This window comes from Ictidomys tridecemlineatus, chromosome 2, assembly GCF_052094955.1.
Source record: "Ictidomys tridecemlineatus isolate mIctTri1 chromosome 2, mIctTri1.hap1, whole genome shotgun sequence".
NCBI lineage: Eukaryota > Metazoa > Chordata > Mammalia > Rodentia > Sciuridae > Ictidomys > Ictidomys tridecemlineatus.
The window spans coordinates 64921662-64936454 of record NC_135478.1 but is presented as its reverse complement, the minus strand read 5'-3'; the positions used below and the strand labels follow the sequence as shown (position 1 = coordinate 64936454).

At 45.7% G+C, this 14793-nt stretch overlaps 1 long non-coding RNA gene across 1 annotated transcript; it reads right to left on the bottom strand.

Annotated features, from left to right (window-relative positions):
* Nucleotides 1–8364: 8364 nt before the first annotated feature.
* LOC144375109 (uncharacterized) lies at nucleotides 8365–14589 on the bottom strand. The gene is made up of 2 exons (XR_013434542.1): nucleotides 14165–14589; nucleotides 8365–11167 (listed from the first exon to the last, which is right to left on the bottom strand). It is a non-coding gene; the product is annotated as an uncharacterized LOC144375109 (long non-coding RNA).
* Between the last annotated feature and the right edge of the window lie 204 nt (nucleotides 14590–14793).

The window sequence follows — 14793 nt, the reverse complement described above, 5'->3', positions numbered from 1 at the left end:
AATTGTGGTAGGAACTTAGGATGCAGAATAAGCCCGACCATTTCTGTCGAATCAGACAGTCATGAAACTATAACTTTTCATGGAGATAAGTACTGGGGAGGAAATGAATGAGGTCTGTGAGATCCCATAATAAGGAAGAATCTGGGTGTGTCTGGGAGAACGCCCAGGGAAGTCTTCCCTGAGAAACTGATGCTCAAGCCAAGACCAAATAAAGAGAGAAGCGAGAATAAGCCAGATTAGGGAGTGGATTCTGTTTATATGTCTAAACAAAGTATATGCACCATCCTGTGGTAAAGTAAGCATGGAGCCTTTAAGGGCCATGGGAGATGTCAGAGCAGGAGCTCAGGAGGACAAGAGTGATGCGGGGTTGCTGTGGAGAGGCTGCCCTGCCCTGGTATTCTGGAGCTCAGCCAGGACCCTTCCCAGCTTCCTTTGAGTAAGATGCTGCCAAGTGGTTATTCCCCGCTGAGGCTCCCAAGGAAGTGAGGTGAGAAAGTGAGCTCTGTCCTTCCTTTCTCCCTCTTCTGGATGGGACAAAGACAAAGGTGAGGTCCAAGACAGGCAGGAGCCAGGGCACCCCAGGGAACCACTAGCCAACCTAGACTGGGAGGAGAATCCACTTGCCCTGTGGTTGAATAATGATATACTTGAAAGTCTCTTTGTCCCCTCAGCCTGGCTGTCAGAACCATAGAGGCAGGCATGACCCTGTGGGTCATGTCCAGGAAGGTGGGATTTATCCTAAGAAATGGGGAGCCATTGAGAAGTTTGATGCAAGACTGCGAGATATGACCAATGTTGTGTTTTTGCAAAGGTGACCCCAGTTGCTCCATGAAGAGTAACAGATGGCTCTCATCTTCCATCTCACTTTGCTCATTTCTTCCATCTCACTTTGCTCATTGCTTCCATCTCACTTTGCTCATTTGTGCCTTCACTATATCCGATAAGGAAGAGGCAAAATAATCACATACTTCAGGGATACGCTGTGATAAGGAATGGATGGCAACAGGTTGGAAATGATAAAAATACAGCAACACGAGCAGATAGGTGATGTTGAGTATCAGACTAAAAGTCAGCAGGCAAAATCGTTAGGGAGTTTTCAAAAACTAAAAGCCGAAGCAAGTTTAATCTCAATGGGCACAGAGGAAGCACCAAGCGCTGCTATTAGGATGGTGGGCTTTGAGGTCAGGATGCACCTCTGCCACTCACAAGCTTCACCATCTAAGGTGTGGTGCCTGGATCCTCTGCTCTTGGAGTTTCTCCCTCCAAGAGGGGGTACAAGAGAATTTGTGTTTCAGAATTTCTATAAAAGCTGCATAAATGTGAAGCTGACACTTGTACAGCAGCTCCTGGCATGGGGTAGTGCTCTCCTGTGTCTGTCATGGGAACGAGTGGGTCAAAGGACAGGAACTAAGCAGGTGTGTGGACTTAGAAGGCTAAAATTGATGCATGGAAGATGATAAAATATTCTGCAAACCATCAAGAGCATGCTGTCAGTGAAGACCACGGTGGGATGGAGGAAAGAAGAAATCTTCCCATTTGTCCTAAAATCCTCACCAAGGCAGAGCCTGTCATTCAGGATCTCTCAACCACAGCAAGGCAGACCTGTTCAGCCAGGTCATCTGTGGTTTCTGTTGGGAACTGGGGGGCAGCCTGAGCTGTCCAGGGTACTGAGTAGCATCCTGGCTCCACCGCTAGATGCCAATTGCAACCCCACCCCAAAAGACTGTCCCAGACACATTCATCCAGTGGGGATAGGAGAGGAGCTCATGGACACATCCCACCTATCAAGGACCTTGCTATGGGAAGCTCACATTTTCTCCTTCTCTTGGTCTTACGGGCATAGTGTCACTGGAATATATTGTATTGCTGCGTAGTGATTATACAAAGTGGTGGGTTTCATAGTGGTATATTCATGAATAATTAGATCAATTTCCCTCTCCATACCACCCTCCTCCTTTCTGTCCTCCATTCCTGGACCTCCTTCCTCTACTCCAAGGGCCTCCCTTCTGCTCTCATGGCAATGCTTTTTATCCGACTCTTCCCTCTCACTCCACATATCATAGAAAACATATGATCCTTTTCTCTTCGTCCCTGACTTATTGTTCTCGAGTATGTAAAGGTCAGTGATGAGAGGGAGAGAATGCTTGGCCAGCATGCACCACTCAGCAGGAGGGATACCCTCTGAGAAACATCTCCACAGGTGGTTTTGTCATTATGTGAACATCATAGAGTGCACTTACGCCAACTGAGACAACCACGATGTCACTAGACAACATGACCCTAAGGGACCATTGCCCTGCATGCAGCTCATCGCTGACCAAAACATCATCATTCAGCATATAACTATCCTATTGGGTTTGATTTTTCTTGTATTTCTTCATTGGGGGGAATAAAGAACACCTAAAAATGGTTTCTGAGCTAATTCTGAGAATCTGCTTCCATGCAGCTTCAGAAGCTCAGTAATGTTGCCACAATTTGGAGGGGCTGACCCTGACATCTAAGAGATCTGTGTCCAAGTCATACTGTCCCCTACTTCTACATGACTTTATGTATCTGCTTTTAAATGCTTGGCTTAGTTTTCTTTCTGTGTAACAAAATACCACAAAATTAGCCACTAAAAGCAACTCCCATTTATGATCTCACAGTTTGCAGGTCTGAAGGTACAGAGAGTGTGGCTGGGCTTTCTGGCTTCCTTATCCAAGGTCTCCCCAGGCTGACATCTAAGTGTTGGCCAGGCTGCAGTCTTTTCTAGAGAGGATCTGAGAGAATATCTGCTTCCCTATCCCTTCATGTCCGTGTGGTTTAAAGACTGAGATCTCCTCTCCTTGCTGGCTATCGGGGACTGGGGCTGCTCTCACCTTTCCACTGGTTCTTGTGGTGCTGGCAGATGGCTCCCTCTACCTCTAGGACAGAACTGTCACCATGCCCTGAGTCCTTCAGGATCTATAAATACCTCCAGGTTCCCATTCTGCCTCCAACCAGTGAAAACTTCCTAATTTTGAAGGGCTCACCTGATTGGTCTGACTCATCTGATCTCCTTAGCTTAAGGTCAGCTGACTCAAGAATTCACACCTGCAGAGTCCCTTCATGGTGTCAATAACCTGGCTTTGAGAATCTTGGGTGACCTGTCTTTAGGATTCTGTCTCCACAACACTTCCGGAAGTTGAGAAATAGGCAGGAACTCTCCTTCAGGTTCCCTGTTAGGTCCTCTCCTTTGCCTGAGGCTTGGGACTGTTTCACTTCAGCGGGGATTTGCAAGCCCCATGAGGTTGTAAGGACTATGCCAGGTTAGCAGTGACTTAATCCTCACCCCCATTTATCCTAGAACCCTGAAAAGACGAGATAAGAGTATTGAATGATTGGAGGAAATCATTTATCATAAAATCTCATCAATCCCATGAAATGATGGAATATTTGCTTTGTTTCTTCTTGCTGGAGTTTTAATTTAGTTGCATAGATAGCGAAGGTGCCACGCTCTACCTCCACAGGTGACATCCCCATCGTCGCCGGGAGCTGGATTATAGGCTTCACAACAGTGAGGGGGCAGAAATATTTTAATTTTGTTTTTAATTATACAATAACAAAAGCTATTACGAACTGGGAAAGAATAACTTAAAATTAATTATCAGCCAGAATTAGTTTCTCAGAAATGCATTTCAAAGCTTAATCAAGATAAAATGAAAAGAACATAAAATTAAATTTTAAAAAAATCTTCTAAAAGATGAAATAATTCAGAGAAGAACATGAAAAAAAATAACTTATGAGAGAATAAGGGCTCTAAATTAGACACCCCTCTTGAGTCATTGTCAAGGACATATTTTCCTTGAATTATGAGCCCAAATCTGTATCAATCTGCCTTTATCAGAAAATGAGAAAGAACGACTGAAGTTTGTTTCACCTTCCATAAAATTCGACTAGCAATTTTATGACAATTTTCATGCTGTTTTAAAAGATACCAGGTGAGCAAAACAGCTTCCTCTCATAAATGGAGAACATGACTGAGTCTGATATTAGACCCCAGTCTGAGGAAGAGACAGACATGGAGATTCTCTACCTTTCAGCAAACACCACGGATCTCAAGTACAGACCTGGTTTTCCCATAGAAGGGTATTTATAAACCAGTATGTGCCCAAGAGGCTGTTACAAAAAGAAATCTCTTAAAATGGAAGTTCACCCTCTAAGTTCACCAAATCACCTGTTCAGCATCTTGTGAGGTAAAGAACATCTGCCTTATCTGTTTGCGTGTTCACTCACCGGTCCAATACACATCTACTCTTCTTATCATTGCGATATTCTGCTTTCTAGTGGAGAAAATTCCTTCCCTTTTCCCTGTCCATTGGGTTTGGAGACGGGACAGTGAGCCCATCTCTAGTTCCAGTGGGGTGGGAGGGCACATGTGATCCAACCCCAAAACTGCGCCAAGGTTTGAATCTCTAGGATTGGGTGATTAGGTCAGTGATGTACATGGGAGAAAAGCTAGGCCAATAAGACAGAAAAGAGAACCTTCCATAAAACTTTTGGTAAATAGAAACCCTACCAGGACTTTCTAGATGTGCAGTAAACCTAGGTCTGCTGGCAACTCTGAGATCCTGGGTTTTGTGTTACTGAAGAGTCTTTCTAGGAATGAAGTCAGTCTAAAGAAGGGAACAGCCCCGTGAGAGAAGGAAATGACTTGGCACCATTGTTTGAGCAGTTGGATCCAGCTCTAACTGAAGTCTTTCACACAAGTGATTTTCATTCCCATGATCAAATAGATATACTTTTTGCATTAAGCCTTTCTGAGCTGATTTTGCTTTGTTCTGGGGTGTGTGTGTGTGTGTGGTGTGTGTGTGTGTGTGTGTGCGTGTGCATGTGCGTGTGTGTGTGTGTGTGTGTGTGTATGTGTGGATGTAGATTTTGGCCATCAAACTAAAAGATTAATGACAAATCACTTTGAAAACTGTCCCAGCTGCTAAGTAATGTCACTGACAATTTTTTCCCCCTCCTTTGCTTCCAAAATCCCTCTTTTTAAGGCTTGTTTTAGTCAGCTTTTTTGGCTGCTGTGACTAAAAGATCTGACCAGAAGAATTTTAAAGGTGGAAAAGTTTATTTGAGGGCCCACAGTTTCAGAGGTCATAATCCACAGAAGGCTGACTGCATTCCTTGGGGCTGGAGGTGAGGCTGAATATCTTGGTGGAGAGTGTGGCAGAGGGAAGCCACCCACATGATCATCAGGAAGCAGAGAGAGAGACTTCAGATGCTAGATACAAATATATACCCGAAGCCACACCCCCAATTCCCACCTCCTCCAGCCACACCCAATCACCTCAGTGGCCACTCAGGTAATCCCAGCAGGGGATTAGTTCACTGATTGGGTTAAGACTCTTACAACCCAATTATTTCTCCTCTGAATCTTCCTGCATTGTCTCACAAGTGAGCTTTTGGGGGACACTTCACATCCAGACCATAAAATGGCTTTGTTAACCTGCTCCACCAACATGAAATGTCCTCTGAGATCCTGGGATTTTTTCTGTTTTGCATCCCATGTTAAGCCCCATACCCAAGAAACCAGTCCTACTGCTTCAATTCTGCTTGAAATGTCTACCCACCATGCTCGTAGCCACAGCACCCCAGGCTGTTCACTTGCTGTCTTATTGGTCCACATGTTTGGTCCTCAGTTACCTCCAGGACCCTGGAACACAGTGCTTTGCCACCAGCCCCCCAGGTGGTAATCAGCTTCTGCCTCCCGCCCTCTGCTGACACAGCCTCTTCCAGAACCTTGCCCATCCTGGCTGCCCTTGGAATCTGCTCTGCCCCAGCTGACAATCACCTCTGCTGAAAACCCACCAGTACTATTTGAAGACCCTAAGAATTTATATTAAACTCCTTACAGTGTGTTCCAAAACTCCACAGGGCCCAGTCTTTGGCTCTCCCCTGGCCTTCCTCCATTGTCTCCTGCCTTCTCTCTGCTCCAGACCTCCCCACTCCCATGCCTCCAGCCAGCCCTGAACAGGGGGCATGTACGTGGACATGTGCCCCTCAGCCCCTCAGTCCACCCTCTCTCCTAGCTAGCTCTTACCTGCTCTGGAGGATCAGCACAGCCTTCACTCTCCTGGGGAAAGTGCCCCAGGCCTGTAATTGAGTTACCTCCCCTAGAATGACCACAAGCTCTCCTGACTGCAGTGGGCCTTCCTGCACTGCACTGATAAAGGCTGGCTTTCTACTCCATGATGTGACGCTCTCAAAGGGTTTCTGCCTCTTTCACCATCAGCCCCAGGACACCCATGATCATGACCTCCACCATCCACACTGGGCACGTGCAATAGCTCGCACGCATTGTAGGCACTCAACAGATGCTGGTTAAATGAATGAATGAATCACACAAGAACCATTGCAGGTTGAAAGGAAGGAGAGACAGAAAGGGAGAGGACAGAAGGAAGGACAAATGAAGGAAACCGAAGGTGAACACTATTATTTTCCAGCTGTGTATTTTGCCCACATTTGAAAAATAGCAAAGAGAAAACTGTTAAGAAACAACCATAGACATGTCTAGAAATGTGAGCTCTTAGCTCTTCACTAGTCACATAGATATTTAAACTGTAAGCAGGACAAGCTGTAGGACCAGGGGACCAACAGAGAAGCTCTGTGAGTGGCAGGCATGTGTCCTGATGCTCAGCGCCCCACTTGCATGAACTATCACCTGGTCTGCTGTGGACCAAGCAGCAGCTAGAGGAGGGGTATGGGTAGCCTCACAGGGCTCTCTTCTGATGTCGATTTGTAAGGCACTCTAGTAATATTTTATTAATATATATTGTCTCTATGTGAAAAAGAGTGGAGTTTCACTGACTCCAGGCATCCAAACCCAACCCTTGTGTTAGGCTTTGTCTTTACCCAGATTGGCCAAGCCAGGGCAGGTTGAAGACATCCACAGAGACGAGCAGAGATGTTTCTCGTGAGTCAAATTTACTGATGGGTTCCCATGCATGTGTACAGAGTGGAATATTTTCAAATGAGTATTTAGCAGCTTGTACAAAATGGAATGTAAGAAAAGTGGTAGATAACTTAGCAGTTAAGGTCCTAGTTTCTAGCAGGCACTTTCTAAGTTATACAGACACACAAGCATATATATATATATATATATATATATATATATATATATAACATGAAGAGATATATGAAATGTACAAATACATAGTGCTCAAGAATATACATATGGTGTAAACGTGCAATCTAACTGCAGCCCTAGAAACCAAGTACTATTTTTCCCATTTGAGGTTTAAGGGAACAAAGCGTCCTGGAAGTTCAGGTCTTGCTCAACCATATTCCATGAATGAGCAGCAGATCCTAAGTTGAACTCGCAGTGTCTGACCAGAAAAATCTCTGAACATTCTGCCCCACCACATTGCCCCTGGACAGGGCATCAAGGGGAAGATGAGAATGTATTCAAGTGTATGTAGAAATATGCACCAGAGTGAGGGAAATATGCACACTGCTATTTGCCTTGTGATGATGGCCCCAGATGCAGGTTCACTTGATAGAGGAAGCCTGCTCCAAGCTGTGAACCTGCTTTTCTCACATGGGATAAAATTAAATTTTATAAGCATCTCCCATTCTACAGCTTCTGCAGCACTATGCAAACCGCTGGGTGGATAAATGGATGGATAAGGTAGATGGATGAGACAGATGATGGATTACATCCCTGCCCTTAAGGAGGTCATAATCCTGAAATGGACCCAGAGAACACTTCTGGGAAGACAGAGGTCACCTGTGCACAGCAGGCTTATGGAAAAATCACCACAAAACAGCCTTTACTCGTTCTAACAGTTTGGAAACCATGGCCCCCTAAAAGGAGGAAATGGAAAAGGGAATCATGTTTATTAAACACCCACTAGATGCCAGGCTCTCTGTAGAACATGCTCCATGCCTGGTTTTGGTGGTGAAACCAAATAGAGGACTCCTGAAAACAGCTCCAGTTGGGTGACATTCAGCAAGAAATTAACATTTTCACAGTGAGTCAACTCATTTGAGTGACGTGTGTGTGCAGGGGCATTCCCTGGGCTGGGGGACAACGTGAAAGCTATGTGTGCGTAGATGTAGACAGAAGCCATGATGTGGCTGAATGACTGGAAGCCATCATATGAAGTGGTTCCACTGTGTGAAATGTTTAGCATACACACTTTCACAGTGGTGTCCACTTATCGGCAGTTACTCAATGTCAATGGTGGTTTAAAAGTATTGAATGGAAAATTCCAGAAATAAGCACTTCTCAAGTTTCGAATTGCATGCCATCATGAGTCTCTGGCACTATCCCATTTCCTCCTGCCTGGGATGGGAATCCCCCCTTGTCACGACCCCCTTGCCCGCAAGGAAGACGCGACTCAGGAATCTTCTTTCAGCAGTTTATTCAGGCCCCTGATATTCTTTTAATGATTCTTCTACTCTACTTCTACTACCCGGAATAATAATTGGATGCCCCTCCCAGCCTTAATAAAGCACCTCGAACCCCAATGCAAAGCTGCCACGTGTACCCTTCTCACAGGGTGCTAGAAAATGACACGCCAACTTTCTCTGATAAGGAGCTGGGAACACGCCAACTCTCTCTGATATGGAGTTGTCCTTCACAGACCACAACGGAGCCAGCGCCATCATGTAATGGCGACCACAGTCCGCAGGAACGGCTCACCACAGCTCCCCCTTTTTGTTTCACTAAGACAATACAGGCGAGAGTAGAGGTCCTATCCCACTGTGCAAAAGTGGCTGCATAGTATGGGCCAGCCCCAGGGGGCGCCTTCCCCAGACCTGACACCATATCAGCCGACGCCTTTTTTCGTGGGGCGGGGCGGAGACACGTCAAACCCGCATGCAATAGGACATGCTCCCCTTGAGGTCCCTCTTCTCAATGGATCACTCAAGTGCAGTGCCTTGCCTCGCATCCTGTATCGTGACGATGGTGAGTAAGAGGGAATAGCTGAGGTTGAACTGTGGCCATGCAGAAGTACAACTACAAACAAGTTGGCAGCACCCTGAAAGAAAGGCACGGACTTTAAAGTGATAGATAAAGACTAGTGTGGAAACCCTTCTGCGTGCAATGGCAACAAGACCCGCAGAGTGCAAGGGCTTTCCAGCACTAAGAGAAAGACAAAAGAAGGACATGTCGTACCCAGTGCAATGTTATAATAACTTGGGGTGCAACGACCATGTCAAAGGCACTAGTGTAGAAACCCATCTGCGTGCAATGGTAGCAAGACCGGCAGAGTGCAAGGGCTTTCTGACACTAAGAGAATAACGAGGAAAGACATGTCAATCCCAGTGCAATGTTATAATAACTTGGGGTGCAATGACCATGTCAAAAGTTTAGTGCTTAAGATGCGCAAGCCAGACCTGTGGCGAGTTGCCAGTTTCTAAAGCAGCAAGAGCTTGTATGATCATAGCCTTATCTTGAGCACTACGAGCCTTAAGGCGACAGAGAAACCACAAACAGAGGAACATACCAAAACAACACAGTGCACCAAAAATGCCTACTCCCACCCACTCTTTAAAAAAGGAAAAAGCAGAAGATATCCAATTGGTGAATTGACCCAGAGTCACGGGATCGACACGGGTACTATTCAAGACAGCTATCTGGGTTAGTTGAGACTGGATCATGTCTTCTGCTTCCATGGACCAATTTCCGGCCAGATATCCACCAATGATGTGGGAAGCATTCCTGGAATCATTAAATCTGACAGAGGTTATACATAAATGTGCACGTTGGTCAATGCAGCCTAAAAGTACTAGGTCAGCCAATTCTTCTACCTGAGCTTGAAGAAAATCTATTCTTTGGTTGGTAGCTAAAATCCCTGACAAAATATGTTGATTAATCGCATTTTGCGATTCAAGTATAGTGGACGTTTGTTGAACAACTTGATTAATAGTGGCAGCAGTTTGTACTTGACTGGCCATGGCTACTCCGGCCGTAACTGCTGCAGCAGCAGATGCCGCCATGGCTGTCACTATAGCTGCCGTGATTCCAAAATCTCTGTGGACTCTAAGTAGCTCTACAATAGGAAATTTATCTGGATCCGCAGTGACTGGGATTGGGACAAAAGTTGGAATTTTCATAATTACTGCTACAGTCCAAGAACCATTCCAACACTCAGATAAGAAACAGGTAATATGAGAACAATCCAGCATCCCCGATGAGGTGTGATTAGCTAAAAGGAACAGGAACGGGGATTGGATACAGACCATTGCAGGAGGCAATGTGGCATAATGTAACAGAGAGTTGAACGAAACAGATATAAGCCTATTACCTCGTTCACTCTCCTTAGTAGTGCCAGAAACATTAGCCAGCCAACTTTTGGCTCCTAGTAATTGAGCCAATGCGGAAATATCGGCTGAAGCCCCCTTCTCATTGGAAATTAGCCATTGAAACCAGGACCAACCTGTTCCTGTAGAGGAGTTGGCATTGTTGTTAAAGTTATAAACATATCTCTTCAGAGGGGGGGAAAAGGAGAAACCTTTAGCAACTTGATGTTTCTCCCAAGAATGATCCTGACAAGGTGTAAATGTCGGGGGAAAACCAAAATTAGGGGTACAGTAGGGAGAGGCCTTGAAATGAGTGGCATAGCAAGTACTATTAGAAGAAGGAGGCATTGGGATTAATACCTCGGAGATAATAGCTAAAGTAGTTATGTTTAAAACAGAGCTAGTTGCGGGGGTCCCTGAGCCTGATTGCTTCCCTGAAACTACTTGGCTCAATACAGCACTGAGAATACTCCCTGAGACTCGACTGGACCGCAATGGGTCCTCCCAGTTAGTCAAATTTTTGGTCTTAAGGCTAATACAATTAGTGTTCCCAAGACTGAAACAAAAAACTCCTGTGAGATTAACTTGAGACTGATTAAAAATATTTTCCATGTCCCCTCTAGGAGAGGTACAAGGAGCAGACATCTCACATGAGGTAGAAAAAAGAGTGGGGAGGACACTAGAATTACTATGAACTGGCATTGGCATTGGCCATGCCCGTGCCACTGCCCACCACTGCATTGGTGCCATCTGTACCGTTGGCACCAGCATCAGAGCCAGAGCACTCATCAGAATGAAGCTCCTCATCATGGGGCTGTTGTGGCACTTCCTGCTGCTGGTTAGTAGATCTCGAGACTCTTCTTGTCAGGCGTTCAGGGATCCACAGCGGCTCCGTGCGATCCTGGGGAAAAACACATACAGATCCTCGTGCCCATGTCAGCACGGGGTCAGGGCCGTTCCATTGGCCCGTAAGAACATCCTTCCACTTAACATAGCCAGTCACAGAGGGCTGAGGGGACATATGTCTATCGGCCGCAGAGCGGCCATGAATATCCAAATTCAAAAAATTAATGGTAAAGAGAGCTAAGGACAGGCGTTCTTTAGGAGTGTGGTCAACTCCTATTCCCCCTTTTTGTTTTTCTAAGGTTTCTTTTAAGGTGCGGTGGGCACGTTCAACAATGCCTTGCCCTTGAGGATTGTAAGGCAACCCATGAGCAAGTTGTACTCCCATAGTAGAACAAAAAGATGTAAACTGTCTGCCCGTATAAGCAGGTCCATTATCAGTCTTAAGGGATGCAGGTGCACCCCATGCTGCCCATGCCTCTAAGCAATGAGTAATAACATTACGTGCCTTTTCTCCCGATAAAGCAGAAGCATGAATAATTCCAGAGTATGTGTCAATAGAAACATGTATATATTTGAGGTTGCCAAAGTCAGGCACGTGAGTTACGTCCATTTGCCAGACGACCAATGGCTTCAATCCTCGTGGGTTTACACCATAAGTAGGAGGATGAAGAAATGTGACACAATGGGGACATTGTAATACTATCTGACGAGCATCTGCTCTGGAGATGGAAAAACGTCTGCGCAGTGTTATAGCATTGACATGAAAGTTGTGATGAAACAATTTAGCTTCTACTAAGGAGGAGGCAAAGCATACCAACTGGCTTCTAGTTGCCGAGTCAGCACAGGCATTACCCTGTGATAACGGGCCAGGAAGAGAGGTGTGAGCCCGAATGTGCATTGGATACAAAGGGGCAGTACGGCTACGGATAAGCTGTTGAAGCTGATTAAAGTAAGCAGACACAGCATGGGTGTCACTAATAGCTCCTACAGCCTCCAGAATTTTGAGCGCCTGCACCACATAGATGGAGTCCGAAATGAGATTGAAAGGAAAAGAACACTGTTTAAAAACTTCAATGACAATTTGTAGTTCTACCCATTGTGGATTTCCAGGAGCAAATTGATGCTGGACAGGGGGAGAGTCATTAATCACATAAGCTCCCATTCCAGACTTAGAGCCATCAGTAAAAATGTTAACAGCCCCTGGAATTGGAGTGGGTGAAGTTACTTTAGGGAAAATGATGGGATGCTCTTTAACAAAATGGAGTAATGGATGAGAAGGGTAATGATTATCAATATCCCCTTGAAACGAGCAACATAGAATGGCCCAGTTGTCCAGAGTAGCACACAAAACATTAAGTTGAACTTTAGAATAGGGTATGATAAGAGAAGAAGGTGCTTGTCCAAAAAATTGAATGCTCTGTTGAATCCCTCTAAGTGCTAACGCTGCAACAGCATCAGGATAGTATTCTAAAGATTTTCCTGGGGATACATGTGGGTGGATCCATAGTAAAGGCCCATCTTGCCACAGTACTCCAGTAGGCTGCCGCATAGTGGCAAGCACACATAACTGGAAAGGTTTATCACTCTGGAGCCTGCATAGAGTGTCATGTTGTATAGCTTCTTCTACTTTTATAAGGGCCGCTCTGGCCTCCTTAGTGAGGGTACGAGGGGAAGTAAGATCTGGATCACCCTTAAGAATAGCATACAAAGGCTGGAGCACGATATTAGGAATATGTAAATAACCTCTTATCCAATTAATATCTCCCAACAGTTTTTGAAAATTATTTAGAGTTTGGAGATCTTGAGTTCTTATAGTAACCTTTTGTGGTTGTAACATGTCATATCCAATCGTCGCTCCCAAATACTGAATAGAATCCCCTGTTTGAACCTTTTTAGGTGCAATATGTAATCCATACTGAGCTAACAACTTCACCAGGTCTTTATAGGCCTCATAAACTGACTGTTCTAATTTGGCTGCCAATAATACATCATCCATATAATGAATAATCTTAATGGAAGGATATTGTTGTCTGAGAGGTGCGAGTGCCTTCCCTACATACATCTGGCAAATCGTAGGACTGTTAGACATTCCCTGTGGTAAAACAACCCACTCAAACCTTTGATCTGGTTCCTCGTGATTACACGAGGGAAGGGTGAAGGCAAAACGCTGTGAGTCCTTAGGATGCAAAGGAATAGAAAAGAAACAGTCTTTAATGTCAATAGCAATGATATGCCAGCCCTGAGGAACAGAGGAAAGCAGCGGCAGCCTGAAACACCCCCGCCATATGGAGGCGGATCGGGAGGCCGCCCGTTCCCGAGCCCTTGCTTATCTCTGTTTCCTCTACCTAAACTCCCTAGCTGCCGAGACAGCGTCTCCAGCTCCTCCTCTTCATTATCTTCTACCTCTGACCCACTTTCGCATGGGGGCGTGCGCAGCACACTGAGATCTGGATACAGTCTCCTCCCGTTCTCCACGCCCCGCACACTCCCCTCTTCCTGAGACACTTCACTCTCTGTTGTTTCTGATTTTTCCTCATGCAATTGTTCTAAAACCTCCTGCCCTTTAACAAGCGCTTCTTGGCATCGGCCATCCGTAAGGCAACTACGGACCATCTTCCAGAGGGGTATCACCCCGCCCTCTAGCATGCCCTGCTCACGAGCAAAGTCAAGGTCTTTGCCTAATTTATCCCAGCTGGGTGTAGTGAGGCTGCCTGAAAATGCAAACCACGGTGCAGCTGTATCTACCCTCTGTAAAAATTTCTCTAAGGTACTGCGTTTCACCTCCAGTCCCTTGGAACGTAAAAAGCCATAGAGGGCTAGAAGGAGTGGACTTGAAGTCACAGCACCCATAACGCAACACAAGAAAACACAGAAATTGAAAGTGAAAGTACACAAAACAAAACGAACATACACAGAAAACAAAACAAAAATACAGAGTGCAATTGCTATGAGATGTAACGCCCTCTCTTTTTACAGAGGAGCAGGTACCTTTTAATGCTCCCTCTTTATGTATAGAGGAGCCTCCGCTTTTTAACAGCGGGTCCCACCTTACCTGGGACTTACCGGCGCGCCTCCCTGACTGCTGAAAGTTCTGGTTCCTGGGTGTTTCTTTGTTTCTTTTCTCCCGGGTCTCGGCACCACTTGTCACGACCCCCTTGCCCGCAAGGAAGACGCGACTCAGGAATCTTCTTTCAGCAGTTTATTCAGGCCCCTGATATTCTTTTAATGATTCTTCTACTCTACTTCTACTACCCGGAATAATAATTGGATGCCCCTCCCAGCCTTAATAAAGCACCTCGAACCCCAATGCAAAGCTGCCACGTGTACCCTTCTCACAGGGTGCTAGAAAATGACACGCCAACTTTCTCTGATAAGGAGCTGGGAACACGCCAACTCTCTCTGATATGGAGTTGTCCTTCACAGACCACAACGGAGCCAGCGCCATCATGTAATGGCGACCACAGTCCGCAGGAACGGCTCACCACACCCCCTTGACTCAGCATGTCCCTGATGTTTTGACATTTGCCTCCTGCTAGCCACTTAGCAGCTGCCCTGGTCATCAGTCTGTGGGGTACTGCAGTGCTCATGTTTAAGTGACCTCAGTTCTACTCAACAATGGCCCAAAGTGCAAGAATAGTGATGCTGGCAACTCAGATGCTCCAGAGAGACCCTTTGGAGAGC